At 32.5% G+C, this 16,399-nt stretch overlaps 1 protein-coding gene across 2 annotated transcripts in view; it reads right to left on the bottom strand.

Moving 5' to 3' along the window:
* Positions 1 to 14,771, bottom strand: part of LOC137396331 (type-2 ice-structuring protein-like) — a 78,755-nt gene extending 63,984 nt beyond the window's left edge. Inside the window, exon 1 of one of the 2 annotated variants that reach the window (XM_068082561.1) lies at positions 13,938 to 14,771. The gene's annotated coding sequence lies outside the window, so the exon portion shown is untranslated. The remainder of the gene's footprint in view (positions 1 to 13,937) is intronic. The other variant, XM_068082560.1, reaches the window with a different exon arrangement.
* Between the last annotated feature and the right edge of the window lie 1,628 nt (positions 14,772 to 16,399).

The raw sequence follows: 16,399 nt of genomic DNA, 5'->3' as shown, positions 1-16,399 counted from the left end.
AGAAATCGTTACAGTTACAAAGTAGTGTGAATGACTAAAACTAAGCAATCTCACCATTTGATTCATTTTAATGAGTTTCAACTAAATTATTATGAGCAGAATAAATTCGTTTTTTTATTTATTTTTCTTCTAGTTGAATGCTGTCACGTTTTCACCAAGGCTACAAAGTGTAAGCTAGTGGCTGTGGTAGTTAGCCAAAATCATGCTGCTGCTAATTGGAGACCATACACAGGGCGAGCCAATATAAATTTTAAGTGATGATTATGAGACCAAGCTATTTTTAATGTAAATGTTAGGTAGTGTGATGGATATCTCCTCACAACTTCTTTTCTGCCCTAATAACATTTCGTTATTATTATTTATCATTTCATTGTTATCAGAAATTCAGTCCATTAATTATGGTTAAAAATAAAAGATGCACTGTCATCAACAATATTGTCTTTTAAACTAAGGAGTAACAATGCACACCTTTTTTCTTTCCTGGCATGAACGAAAACTAAAGGGCTGGTTTTCTTCAAGAGCGTTTTAAAGAGGTTTGCTCTTTAACCTAGCAAAGCGGTTTGCAAAGCTCTTTACCTAACATGCTTAGACATACCTGTTAATCTGGTCTGCTTATATTTCCATGTAACATTAACACTGTTTCTCTCCAGAGACAGTGTTAAGTATTAGTGTCTAATTAATAATAAAGCTATTATTTGACCTGTGTCAAGGTAGTCTGAATTACTTCTTAAAATTATGCAATAGATAAGATTTTAGTAGGTTTGATCAACAGTATAAATAATTAGGAGAATTGCATTTTTATACCAAAATTTGAAGGAAAGATTCAAAAGAAGACAACTCCTCAGTGATATTTATAGTACTTGATGTTTAAGTGACTATCTTACAGAATTGAAAATAATATAAAGATTGACTGAAACCAAAATGCTCTAGTTAAAAGAACACAAGATTTCAATAACATGCATATTATACATTATCGTTAAAGTAATAAAATAGATTATTTCCAGTATTGAAAAAAGACACATGAATATTTGATGAGCTACCAGTGAATTGCTTGCAAGTAAGCCAGTAAACACAGAAGACAATAAATTATACAAATGTTAGAAAGAATATGCATGTACATAAATTATAGGCTGGTTTGCAATTATTTTTATTTCATCATTTGTGGAATTTTAATATAAATTTTTGTAAGTTCTTAAAAACAAATTATTTTTAGTTACATCACCAAAACCTTTTGTCATTAGGGAAATAATAAATCCTTAAGCAATGTCAGCGGAAATGCAGATCATATTTGATCACTGTTTCCCTTTGAACCTCTTCCAAAGGTTGCCAAATACCAGTTTGTTTTTATTTAGAAAACTCCATGTTACAAAAAAACTTACCATGTTAAACACCTGCAATACTTCTGCAAGTCATTGGTGGTTAATCGTTTCCCTGTTGCAAGGTAACCAGTTTCTTTGTGTCGTAAACTTATTTATCTGATTTATCATTTGGACTGAGTATAAGATAAATATCTTTAAAAATCACAGTACTCTTTGGCATGCAACTCATTTACATTCGTTGGTATACCGAAAAGCTCCAAACTTGCTTGAAAAATGTTGGCAATTTTCTTCAATGATTTTTACAAGTCACTAGTTTAGTCTAAAAGCTGTTTATATGCCTATCCCACTACATGAATGATTTTAATATTGACTATGTTTTGAATGACAATAAAAACTTAACTTTAGTAATGATGTTCAGCTAATAATAAATAGTTGATATAAATAGTAGATTAGCATGAAAAGATTCCAAATTCTCTTGCAAAATAATTGCTTCAAAACTCAATTTAAGCAAAAAGTAGTTTTGCACTGCTGTCTAGAAGCTGTCTAATCATATAATAAATTATATGCCTGTATATAATTTATGCCTGCCTGTGGGCATATAAATTTATTATATGCCACCATGTTACATGTAGACACAACTTTACATGAAGGTACATGTAGAAACAATTTACATGAAGTTACATGTAGACACGATTTACATGAAGTTACATGTATACATGACTTACATGAAGTTACATGTAGACATGATTTACATGAAGTTACATGTAGACATGACTTACATGAAGTTACATGTAGACATGATTTACATGAAGTTACATGTAGACATGATTTACATGAAGTTACATGTAGACATGATTTACATGAAGTTACATGTAGACATGATTTACATGAAGTTACATGTAGACATGATTTACATGAAGTTACATGTAGACATGATTTACATGAAGTTACATGTTGACATGATTTACATGGAGTTTTACATATATATGATTTACATGAAGTTACCTGTAGACATGATTTACATGTAGTTACATGTAGACATTATTTACATGAAGTCACATGTAGACATGATTTACATGGTTACATGTAGACATGATTTACATGAAGTTACATGTAGACATGATTTACATGAAGTTACATTTAAACATGATTTACATGAAAACTTTACATGTAAATCGTGAAATACATGATTTACATGTCAAGGCCAATGTCAATTACATTTATTAGCATTGACCTTAGCATTGACCTACATTACATTGACCTAAATTACATTGATCAATGTAAACAAAGTTAATAATATTCTATCTAACTACCTTGTCATGTATTCTATAGAATACCACAGGCAGAAATACAAATTATTATATGCCCAGACAGCTTCTAGATAACAGGGCAAAACTGCTTTTTGCCTAAATTGTGTTTTGCTGCAATTATTTTGCAAGAGAAAATGGAATTTTTTCATGTTAATTTACTATTTACACCAACTATTTATTTGCTGAACTTCATTAATAAAGCTAAGTTTTTATTGTGATTCAAAACATAGTCAATATTAAAAAACATACATGTAGTGGTATCTGCATATAAACAGCTTTTAGACTAAACTAGTGACTTGTAAAAATCATTTAAGAAAATTTCCAACATTTTTCAAACGAGTTTGGAGCCTTCCGGTATACCAACCAATGTAAATGATTTGCAGGTCAAAGAGTGCTGTGATTTTTAAAGATATTTATTCTCTACTCGCTTACTGCAAATGATAAGTCAGAAAAATAAGTTTGCGACACAAAGAAGCTAGTTACTCTGCAATAGGAAACTGATTAACCACCAATGACTTGCAGAAGTAATGCAGGTGTTCAACATGGTAAGTTTTTTGTAACATGGAGTAGCGTGGAGTTTTCTAAATAAAAACAAACTGGTATTCGGCAACTTTTGGATGAAGACCAAGAAGAAACTGTGATCAAACGTGACTTGCATTCCTACTGACATTGCCTATAGATTTATTAGCTCCCTAATGACAAAAAGTTTTGGTGATGTAACTAAAAATAATTTTTTTCAATAAACTTGCCAAAATTTATATTAAAATTCCACAAATGATGAAATAAAAATAATTGCAAACCAGCCTATAATTCATGTATTACCCACTCTAACATTTTTACTAGAAGTTCCACTGTCATACAGCCTACGACCAAAGTGATAATGGAAAAAAGAAAGGGTACTGTTGATTGTTGAACAGGTAGTTCTCAGCAGGAATTGACAGAGTATAGTGTAAATGAGACTTGCTTGAGATGATATAAAATAAATTTGAGCCCGACTCTAAAAAGGTGCAACTAACAATTTATTTTGGAGGTAATGTTGGGTTGAAACCAGGTACACAAGTTATTGGTTAATTGTTGATATTACAATATCTATTATAAGCAGGCTATACAGTATCTGTTAAATGTCGCGCGGTCTATTCTCCTCTCTTTTGCGTTGTAAGATTTGGTCATTGATAGCTAATCGAGTGATGCGCTCCCTAGCGAAGTTGTTAACAAGTAAGTCATTGATGTTTCAAACTCGAAAAAGAGCAACAAACAATATTCCAGCGGTCATTCCATGGTGGCCTATATCAATGACAGCTTTAGTCGTGGTAGAACCTTGACTCTTGTGTATTGTCAAACCCCATGCTAGATCGAGAGGAATGCCTCGTCATAAAGGGGCATTGTAGTTCGGCCCTAGCTTGTACATAAGTTGTAAAGAATTTTGGCTAACGTTTTAAATAGTTCAATGAAACCTTTGGTGATTGGACAAAAAAACATCGGCTGATAAATTGTGTACCACAATTTCGTAGTTGTAAATTGGTCTACGCCTCAAACGGTCTATGTTTATTACAGAAACCTTCGAATAAATTCGATTACAAGTAAACAAGGCCATAGACTGGTGAAATTAGCAAGGTTTTCCCGTGAAATGCGCACTGCTAAATAGTTCTACTATCTGTCGCACGGCTTTATTGGCATTTCAATTTTCGGTCTTAACTTTTGTTAAACCGAGCTTTTTAAGCGTTTTGTGGCAATTTTCGTCCAAATAAATCTGTTTATTTGTGTATAATCCGATCAGATGGGTAAGTTTTAAGATAATAACGACAGTTTACAAAGACTTGGTAACATATTTAAATAGGTTTGTATGTGTTTTGTATCGCAATTATACTTTAACGACTCTACAAAACGATGGTTAAATTTGTTGATGAAATTTTGATGCAAGGGTTCGTCTCATTGTTGATGAATAATTTTCGGGAGTTGGGTGCCCATGTGCATTTATCATAAATCTCCCAACCAATCGCTTCGCTCTGTTTGGTCGTGGGATAATTAATTGTTTTCTGTGTTTACTGGCTCACTTGCAAGCAATTCACTGGTAGCTAATCAAATATGCATGTGTCATTTTTTAGTACTGGAAATAATCTATTTTATTACTTTAAAATTAATATATAATATGCATGTTATTGGAATCTTTTATTTTTTCAAATTAGAGCATTCTGGCTTCAACAAATCTTTATATTGTCTACAATTCTGTATGGTAGTCATTTAAGCATTTAGTACTATAAATACCATTATTCGAGGAGTTGTCTTTCTTTTGAATTGTTTTTCAAATCTATATATTTCTCAATTTGGAGGACGGGCGAACGGGTGAACGGGTGAGCGGACGGGCGAGTGGGCGAGCGGACGGGCGAGCGGAGGGACGGGCGGACGGGCGAGCGGAGAGACGGGCGGACGGGCGAGCGGAGGGATGGACGGGCGGGCGGGTGGACGGGTGGACGGGCGGACGGGCGGACGGGCGAACAAGAAGCTATGAACAATTCATAGCTCTTACAATATATTGGGTACACCCTTTTTTCAATTGCACGCGCTAAATGATGTGTTTATTGAAATCTATGGAACGAGATGCTTTGTTGTGAACTTCTCTTTCCGGTTTTTCATAAATTTAAATTGCTAAATTGCGGTCAAGACCAATTCTTTCTAAGCGGACAATTGTATTACTTTGAGTAGGAATAGCCTAAGCATTCTCTTGCCATTCGGTCAGACAAAGACTGTCCGATATCTCCTTTTTACATTTGTGCCAGTATCGAAAGGTACCACTATTGTAGTATTCAAAGCTTTGATAGATAGCTTTTACTCAAACAGTTTATTTATACACACCCACACCACGCACAACACACCGCACACCATGCACCATGCAACTTCCACCACGCACTCGCATACACCCATTATTAATTCAACATTGTATTCAGGGTTTGTATTTTGTTTTTTCAGTTGCTATTAGTTGTATCATTACCAAATCATCTTTTATTGTAATCATAGCAAAACAGACTTAATTTAATTATTACTTGCTAATTATTCCACATTTACATTCAAACCCAGTTATAGCTGTTTTATTTTTTTTAACTTATTTGAGCTGCGCAAAACATTTTCCTCAAGATATGAAGTTTGGAATTTACAGTTGCTTGACTAAGTTTGAAAACCTTCACAGTACTTAAATTTTCTGTGCAAAGACATTTATTACCCACGCAACGTCGACCATTTATCTAGTAGATGCATGTAATGCATGTATATAGATACATACACATGTAGATATATATACAGTCATACATCGACATACGAGCCTGTGTTCTGGGACTGAGCTTGTATGTCAAGTTACTGGCATCTCAAGGCACTATTTCCTATATAAAATATCTAAGTAGAAATTAATTCGTTAGCATATTATGAAAAACCACCTAAACAGGATGCTACAGTGGAAGAAAGTGTCTTTAATTGTTATAATTCAATACCACTCTATCAAAGCAGCAACTAACCATTTAATGGTATAATCTGCAATAAAATGTAACATCACTCTGTACCAAACTTTATGGAGTTTTTACATTCGAGAAAGATGTTGTGAATAATGACCATCTGAGTGACTTGAGAGCAACGCATTTGGTACACTAAGCTTTTGTAACCTTGTATGATAGAAACTTTAAATATAATTTGAATGAATTTAACTTACTAAACACACACTTGAAACTATATTTTAATCTTTCACTAAACGTACTTTAATTTTGTCTCTTTTTGGTATCCAATTTTGATTGGCCGCGTTTCGCCTCGCGTTCACTATAGCTTTTAGCTAACCTTTTACAAACTTTTTAAAACTAATTCAAAAAGAAAGATTGAGTGATGTTGTTCTCAAAAGTGGCCTCTCGCATCCTCGGCCATATAGTGGCCATCGACAATCGGCTCGTATGCTTGTATCTCAAAGAGTACTCATATAACAAGAAAGAAACTTGCATGAAAATCAGCTTGTATCTCCAGTTTCTCACATATTGCAATACTAATATTAAGTGATCTGTCAAAAAGTGTTTACAAAATGGCATTAATAATGAATTTTTTACATCAATAACAATGAATTCTCTCATTGTCCAACTCGAAAGCTTTTCATTTTTTTCCGTTAAAACTTTGAAAACAACACCATAAAAATAATTATTAACTGTCTGAGGTTAATCATAGTTCCTTGCTTAACACGGTATCGATACTTCTAAGTACATGTATTTAAAAATGGTTTAAATTTACAATGAAAGATGATTGAATAGTCTTAGGCTAAATGTAGTGTTTGGCGAGCAAAACTTTTGCGCTTTGCATTATTTTTTTGCCAAATGCAACGCATAAAAGCTTTGCTCTGCCAAAACATTTTTAAATGCTAACACCGACTAGTTCAGCAGAGTAGAAAATAATTGAGGTCAGAATACATTGTGGAAGGTATTGGACAACCAGAAAATGTATGTTCCATGTAAAGCAACAATCAGAACGCAGCTATCCGAGCAACGATGCAAGTATTTTTGTTTTCAAAATCGTAGTTTTTGTTTCTGCACGTAATATAAGTATGGTTTGTTAATTTTACTTGCTCATGAATAAATATATATTTGTAGCAATTGATAGATTATCATTATATAACTTATAGATTTTCAGATTTACCTTATACTATTTGATAGCATCATTGCGGTAATCTGATCTAAAAATGGATCGACACTCGTAACTCCTCTTCTATTGCTTATAAAAAGCTAGATTTAATAAATGCAAGGAGCTTTTATGTTAACTGGTTAAATGTAAATATAAAATAAGAAGATGTCTTCAAATTAAAAATGAAATAAAAATTGAAATCTTTAACAAGTTACAAAAGAGGACACAGGCTATAAAATCATAGCAGGTTAATTGCAAGCAATAAATATCAAATGGTAGAGATATTTTTCGGTTTCTCAATGCGTATGTATTAGGCGATCTTACACAAGTTGGAGGTAGGTTAGTGGATTTATTGCACGTGAAGGGTTTAACATTGCTCCACCGGAAGAAGAGGGCAAAATATAGGTAACATTCGCTTTGCCCATAAAAGGGCTAAAACTATATTCCCAAAATCCTGACGAGCCATTTAAAAATATAACGCCAGCCTCTATTTGAACGTCACCGCAAATTGACCGCCACTATAGAGGAAGGGTTGAAAAATAAAGCACCATAGCATTCAATTTGAGGTTTTATGGTATATTCACTTGCCAATCATATGTAATGCTCAACTCTCTGACCTTTTATAATAAATGATTGTGCAACAGCCAAAAATAACAATGTAGTAATGCTTGGCATATATTTTTATTGTACTTTTAACACATTGACTCACCAATAAATAACAAAAGTACTAACTGTTCTTGGCAATCCACCTGTAATCGACTACTTCAACCAATAGGATAGAGTTAAAAATGGCTCTACTAGTACTGTGTCTGTAACATCTGATTTACTACACTCTCATAAATTTTTAATTACATGCGAATTCAATAATAAAAAAATGTCGCCAAATTTACTTAATACAAACTAATAAAGTTTCCTTCTCATGTTAAAATGCTCGTAATAACACGTCACGCTATCAGTTTCCTGTTGTTATGTTAAAGACTGGTTCACGCTGTACCACCATATGTTGGAGTTGTCCTCTCAGCAGTCATCTGTCAGCTGTGCATTTAAATTGATGACATCATTGACGCAATACGAATATGCTTGGAAACATTACAGCTGCCGAACTTTCTCAATATTTCTATATGCATCACTGACAGTCTGCGTAATGTGCATCACATCAGCGATTGTATCAGCAGATCACTTAATCTGTAGTACCATTCATGATAGTTGCTGCGGGACTAGTATTACATCATTTGAGTCACCTTATCATGTAATGAGAACACTATGTTAAAACTCATTCGTCGATGTATACACGAATAGGTTTGTGATAGTGTGAACAATTTTATCACGAACGACTGATGTAAAGTGGGGTTAGCACCGACATACGACCATATAGCGAGAATCAGCCTTAAAGCTCTGATAAAAAGAATAAATATTATAAGGTCCTGTATAATATGCTTTACATAATAGCCTTTGTATTAACTGATGATTTTCAGAAAATAAGTTTAATTGTTGCATTAGATCTAGGAAGAATACATCTGCACGTATCTATTATTAAAATGGTTGGCTATTTATTCTTGCATCAAACGACCAACTTGTTATCTTTTTCTTGACAGAAAGAAGCAGTAATACAATGACCATACGAGTTTTGCTTGATAATAAGCAAAACTTATACAAGAGGAGAAAATCAAAAGATCAAAAGAATAGAATAATGCTGGAAAAGAACTTTAATGCAAATGAGACATTTTGAGATGGGGCCATAATATTGTCTCAGAACAGCACAGTTTTTTGAGTTTTTAACTTTTTTTTTCACCTGCAACAAATTATTATTTGTATTGTTAATATTATCATTTTCATGTGTATTTTACAGATCATTGATTTTTTGACTGCTCACATGCCTTACAGTTGAGCCATAAAAACTTTTCAAGTTGGGCTCCCTGGAGCCAATACCAAAATAATACCGTAAAGAAAAATTTATATTTGTGGAAAAAAATCAAAGAAGGTATCCAGAAGTCTGACTTGATAAATAAAACAATGCCTGAAATTGGATCAAGTGCCAGTATCTGGTCATGGCTGGGGTAGGGCATTTAGAGCGTCCTGTTTGTAAACCATGTTATTATGGTATATCACTCAGATAGTTGTAGAACTCTAAACTTTGCTTGACCGTGTGTTCAAAAATGTTCAAGGAAATTCATTTGAATGTTTTTATAAACAGTCATAGCGAGTGCTCTAAATGATGTAACTATGTTAGGCGCACTCATAAACCGGCGCAAATATATTTTATCTATGTGATCTTTACTGATTAGCTTTAGAGAATATATGCAATGCTAGATGTCCCCAAGTCATGCATATAAAAAATGTCGAAAGTATCAAAAGAAAAAAAAAAGTGATGTAAACAGTCACTTGTTTTTTTCATTTTAAACAGATGTCACTTAAAGTGACAAATAAGGCCTCATGTCTCTGAAAACTAAAAAATTTCGATTGCAAACAGGAGCTTGTAGTTTATCACTTGATCATGAAGTGCACTCAAGTGAAAAACCTTTTATCTAAATAGCTTTGCTCTCCAAAACAAGGTTGCAAAATATTTTTAGCATTTAAACTTTGAATTTTTGTATGAAAGTCAAATTTTGCAACTGAATTTATGACGCACAAGTCAAGGTATCACTGCATGAACATTACACAGTATTATTGTTTTATACAGCCATATGTTTTCTTCAAACAGATCAGTGCTTCGATAAAGCGTCCGATGATTTCTAATAATAATATCAATAACATCCCAAACATTACAACTCAAACTAGCTCCAATATGAACAGTAGCATACCCATTATCACAGTGATCTGTTCGTGTAACAATCATTGTATTTTCATGTTTTGAATGGTTTCAGAGTTGCTCGCTGCTGAAGAATTGGTAACCTACCATTTCAATGATTCAGAGTTGAACTATATAAATCTTTCTACAATTTTTTATGTTTCTCTTAAAACAAAACTCGTTAATGTAGACTCGTTTTTCGTTAATGGCCACTTTTCAATTCATGCATAGTCAATTAGTGGCATTAACTAAGCCAAGATCTGTCTAATCACATTTTTTTAACTTCCTTTGGTGAGAGCTTAGCCGAGTATTCTCAATTCGTATCCATCAGCAGTGAGCTTTTTTATAATTTTGAATATTCCTCTCACAGTGAAAGCCTTTGCACAAATTTAGTGAAATGAAATGATGTTGAATGCATTCGGATTTTACTATTTCTAAGGTTTGGAGTGAAAACAACTTTGAACCTATTCAAAGCAGAGAAGCGCAGTGAATAGTGTTTTGCTCTAACTCCTGTCTACTATATTCCTTCCCAATCTATGACCAGTAGTAAACTAGGCCATGCTCAACCGCTATACAGCTGTATAGCAAACAGAGTCACCTGCATTTCAATACATGATTAAAATAAATTCTTGGCCACCCATCATATCCAATTTAAACCAAAATAAACCATATATAAATATTTCATGGCTTTCAGTTATCTTATAGTCAATTTGCACTAAATCCTTGTTCAGGCCAATTGTTATTTACTTCATGTAACCACAATATTGTACATAAATTCAGCTCACACCTGCCAGCTACAAACATTTATCAGAATAACTTCAGGACATTATATCTCATTTAAATGACTAACTAACCAGCTATATTTAACTACAAACATCTCAAGAGGAAGTCGTTTTGTAATAGAAAAATTTGAATAGAGACATTTATCAAAATTGTAAACCTCCAAATGAGTTGTGATGCTATTGCAAGCGTGCTCAGAATAGCTTTCCAATGACATAGCAAGTCACTAACTAAAGTGTTATTACACAATTTATAATAATTTATGGAACACTTACTAACATATTTGTACAGACAGAGTAATAGTATTGTTTTTGTTTAAAGTTTGTGAAGCCTTTAGGGAAAGACAGCAGAAATCTACCATAACAGCAATTATCTGAGCCTCAGATATTTCTGTTATGGTTAATTTTTGCTGTCCTGGAAGTACATGGAAACGTGGAATGGAGCTGCACAAGTGCAAAACATGCTAAAGCTATCTATCGACAATTGAAAAATCTGATTGATCCCATTGATTGATCTAATTGTCTCAGAGCTGTCAGCGAGTGAAGCAATGCTGACTCACTTATCCTTCTTATCTCCGTTATCTTTGTTATCGTGGTTTATGAAAAGCGACCGATAAGTGCTGCTCCATTCTGTTTAATCTTGTATCAGACTGATCAGACTTCTCAATTTTTTATGTAGGCCTTTGACTTTTAGCATGTTTTTCATCAATCTGTTTCCATACACATAATTAATATGCTGAAACACTGTCAATATGTTTATAGTAAATAATAACTAGAGCTGGTCAGCCCACGACTGAAGCATCATGTTTACATGCCAAGGATGGCAACCATCACCAAGTAGGGTTTCGTTGCCAGGTGGAAGCCAAGATTACCTCATAGGCTGTTCAACCTTTTAAATAATGAACAAATGAAACAATATTTATTGTGTTTGTGTAAAACTGTATTCTCCAACATTTGGTGACTATGGCAAACAAAACAAATAACAAAATTGATTGATTTTTCACACTTAGGTTTGATTTTAGTCATTTATCAGAAGCTTGGTTGATCTACCTGACATGCTTCAACAGGTTCTTTGAAATTTGTTAAAAATTATTTGACAGCGAGCAGCTCTAAAATTACTCGAAACATGAAAATACGGTGATTGTTACACGGATAGATCACTGTGATGATGAGTTTGTTACTGTTCAAGTTGGAGCTGGTTTGAGTTGTAAAGTTTGGGATGCTATTGATATTATTGTTAGAGTTCATTGGATGCTTTATCCAAGCACTGATGTTGTTTGAAGAAAATATATGGCTGTATAAAACAATAGTACTGCATAATGTTCATGTAGTGATACCTTGAATTGTGTGTAATAAATTCAGTTGCAAAATTTGACTTTCATACAAAAATATTCGAAATTTAATTGCTACAAATATCTGACAACCTTGTTTTGGAGAGCAGGGCTATTTAGATAAAAGGCTTTTCACTTGAGTGCACCTGATGAGCAAATGATAAATCACAAGCTCCTGTTTGCAATAGAATTTTTTCAGAGACATGAGGCATTATTTGTCACTTTAGGTGAAATCTGTTTAAAATGAAAAAATAGGTGTCTGTTTTCATCCTTTTTTTGTTTTGATAATTTCAAAACTGTTAAAATACATGACTTAAAGACTTTCAGCATTACATATATGCCCTAAAGCTAATCAGTGAAGATCACATGGATGAGATATATTTTCGCTGGTTTATGAGTTCGCCTAACGTAGTTACATCATTTAAGGCACACGCTATGACTGCTTATGAAAACATTTAAATGAATTTCCTTGAACCCTTTTGAACACGCTGTCAAGCAAAGTTCAGAGTTCCACCACTATATGAGTGATATACCATAATAACATGGTTTGAAAAACATGAAACTCCACATGCCCTAACGCAGCCGTGCTCAAATACCAGCACTTGATCCGATTCCAGATATTTTTTGTATTTCTTGAGTAAGACTTTTGAATATCTTTCTTTAAATTATTTTGCCACTGATATAAGCTTTTCTTTGCAAAATTATTTTTCACAAGTAGGCTCTAGTGAGCCAACTTTAAAAATTTGTGAACGGCTTGTTATGGCTCACGTGTAGAACATCTGAGCCGTCAAAAATCATTGATTTGTAAAATACACATTACAGGAATAATAATAAAAATAATAATTTGTGGCAGGCAAAAAAAGATTGCAAGACTGTCAAATAACTTGGTGCTGTTCTGGAAAAATATTATGGCCCTTTTTCAAAGTGTGTCGCAAGCTTCATTTACATTAAAGTTTTCTTCCTGCATTGCTCTTTTCTTTTGACCTTACCATTTCTTCCATCTTGTATAAGTTTTGCTTATTATCAAGCAAATCTGTTATAGTCATTGTGTTACGGCTTCTTTCTGTCAAGAAAAATATAACAAGTTGGTTGTTTGATGCAAGAATAAATAGCCACCCATTTTAATAATAGATGCGTACCCGTGTACCCATGTACTCTTCCTAGATCTATTGTATGCATTAAACTTATTTTCTGAAAATCATCAATTAATACAAAGGCTATTATGTAAAGCATATTATACAGGACCTTATAATATTTATTCTTTTTATCGGAGCTTTTAAGGCTGATTCTCGCTATATGGTCGTATGTCGGTGCTAATCCCACGTTACATCAGTCATTTGTGATAAAATTGTTCAAACTATCACAAAACTATTCGTGTAAACGTTGATGAATGGGTTTTAACATAGTGTTCTTATTAAACGATACAGTCGCTCAAATGATGTAATACTAATCCCACAGCAACTATCATGAAGGGTACTACAGATTAAGTGATCTGATGATACAATTGCTGAAGTGATGCACACTGCACAGACTGTCAGTGATGTACACAGAGATATTGAGAAAATTCGGCAACTGTTATATTTCCAAGCATATTTGCATTGCATCAATGGTGTCATCAGTTTACAGTGCGCAAACTTGACGAATAATTGCTGAGAGGACAACTCCAATGTATGGTGGTACAGTGTGAACCAGCGTTTAACCTAGTCCTCTCTAAAGAGGCTTGGCATCTTCAAGAAGCCCAATCCCTTCTTCCTAGAATGGCTTACCCCTTTTAGGAAGACTCCTCCTTCTATAAGAAGGCTTACCTCTCTAGTAAGGCGTACACTCCTATAGCAAGGCGTACACTCCTAAAGCATGGTGTACGCTCCCATAGAAAAGCGTACACTCCTATAGCAAGGCGTGTGCTTCTAAAGGAAATCATACCTTTTCTAAAAAATTGTACCCCTTCTAGAAAAGCTTACTACATTGAAGGCTTAGTCCTTCTAGGAAAGCTTATCCCTTCCAGGAAGGCTAAAGATCAAAGCAAGTTCTTGTTCTCCATAGAATTGTATACATGAATCTGTATTAAGTAGCACCAGTTCTACCAGCCACTAACTTAGTTACCAAAAGTGATATTTAATATCCTAACAGAATAAATTAGATAGTCGAATTATAAAACACTTAACAAGTGATATCTGGAAATCATTTACATTCTTAATATAATTAAGATGCTATTGTATGGCGACATTGCAAACAAATACATGACAGCTAGCTTCTAATTTAGCTTGGAAGATTTGTCAGAATTAAAAAAATATATCCTGACAAAAACTATCTTGACAAAAGCAATTAACATCTATTTTATGATAACATTATAATTATGCATGCAACACCTGCAAAATTTTCGAACAATAACCATAAATGGTTTATTCAAAGAACTTAACCACGTTTAGGCAAATATGACATCATGGTATACGGCTTGTTACTACTTAGAACAGATATGTAGATATGTGGTTAGATCTCGAATTAATAGAATTTAAATTAGATTAATATATAATATATCGGATATATAATACATCATACATAATATAATACATAGTATATATAATACATCATACATAATATAATACATAGGATATATATAATACATCATATATTATATACTACATAGTATATATATAATACATCATACATAATATAATACGTAGTATATATAATACATCATACATAATATAACACGTAATATATATAGTACATCATATATAATATAATACATAGCATATATATACAGTAATACATGATGCATAATACTTATCAGGGTAGATAAATTGGGTCAGTTGAATAATACATAGAGCTTAATATCCTTGTTTACCAAGAAACATATAGTATATGTATAATATAAAAAACATTCTTTATATAACACATTATACTATAATTCTATATATATATATATATATATATATATATATATATATATATATATATATATATATATATATATATATATATATATATATATATACAGTGTATATATATACAGTGTATATATATATACAGTGTATATATATATACAGTGTATATATATATACAGTGTATATATATATACAGTGTATATATATACAGTGTATATATATACAGTGTATATATATATACAGTGTATATATATACAGTGTATATATATACAGTGTATATATATATATATATATATATATATATATATATATATATATATATATATATATATATATATATATATATAGTATATATGTATGTATATATACTATAGTAGTATAGTATTTAGAATTATAGTACATAGACTAGTATAGAATTATAGTATATATACATATACGTATGGTACATATATATCAATATAAATATAATTGTAAGACATGAATATATATACATATATAGTCTTGCTATAGACAGAGCAGCGTTTTGGCTATTGAAGCCTCATCAGTGCAACTCAGAGCCGACAAGGAAGACAAATCCCTTTGCCAACAAGAGTTGACTTTCTGCTATGAAACAACTAAGTTGCCTCACAGATTAAGGTCAATGTGCTGACACTAGAGTACTGTGCTCAAGTGAGTAAATATGTATTTACATGTATTTATATGTATATATATGTATATCTATATATATACATGTATATAAATATATATATATGTATAAATAATAAATTTATATATATATACATATATATACATATAGATATATATATATATATAAATTGTTTCCTCACTCCGGATACCCCGTATGGGTGGTAAATTCTGCTCTAACTCGAGTCTCCTACCAGAGACCTGGGAGTTTGAGCACTCGCCTCAAGATCTTAGCTGTTCCCAATAGCGCACTTTTTTGCAACTCACCTGAGTTGATTGTTGTTGGTATTTGGGCAAGCCACATTTTATGCGCCGGTGTTATTGCGCCCAGTGCCCCAATGACTACTGGGATTACAGTTGTTCTTACATCCCAGCATTTTTCAATCTCTTCTCCAAGAGGGAGATATTTCTCTACCTTTTCTTTTTCTTTGCTGGCTATATTGTAGTCATTGGGTACTGCTATATCTATTATAGTATATATTATATATATATGTATATATATATATATATATATATATATATATATATATATATATATATATATATATATATATATATATATATATATATATATATATATATATATATATATATATATATATTGGGCACAATAAAATCGGCGCACAAAATTTGGCTTGCCCAAATACCAACAACAA

The sequence above is a fragment of the Watersipora subatra genome, chromosome 5 (assembly GCF_963576615.1).
Source record: "Watersipora subatra chromosome 5, tzWatSuba1.1, whole genome shotgun sequence".
Classification (NCBI taxonomy): Eukaryota; Metazoa; Bryozoa; class Gymnolaemata; order Cheilostomatida; family Watersiporidae; genus Watersipora; species Watersipora subatra.
The sequence above is the reverse complement of the archived record's forward strand: the minus strand, read 5'-3'. Positions and strand labels throughout refer to the sequence as shown.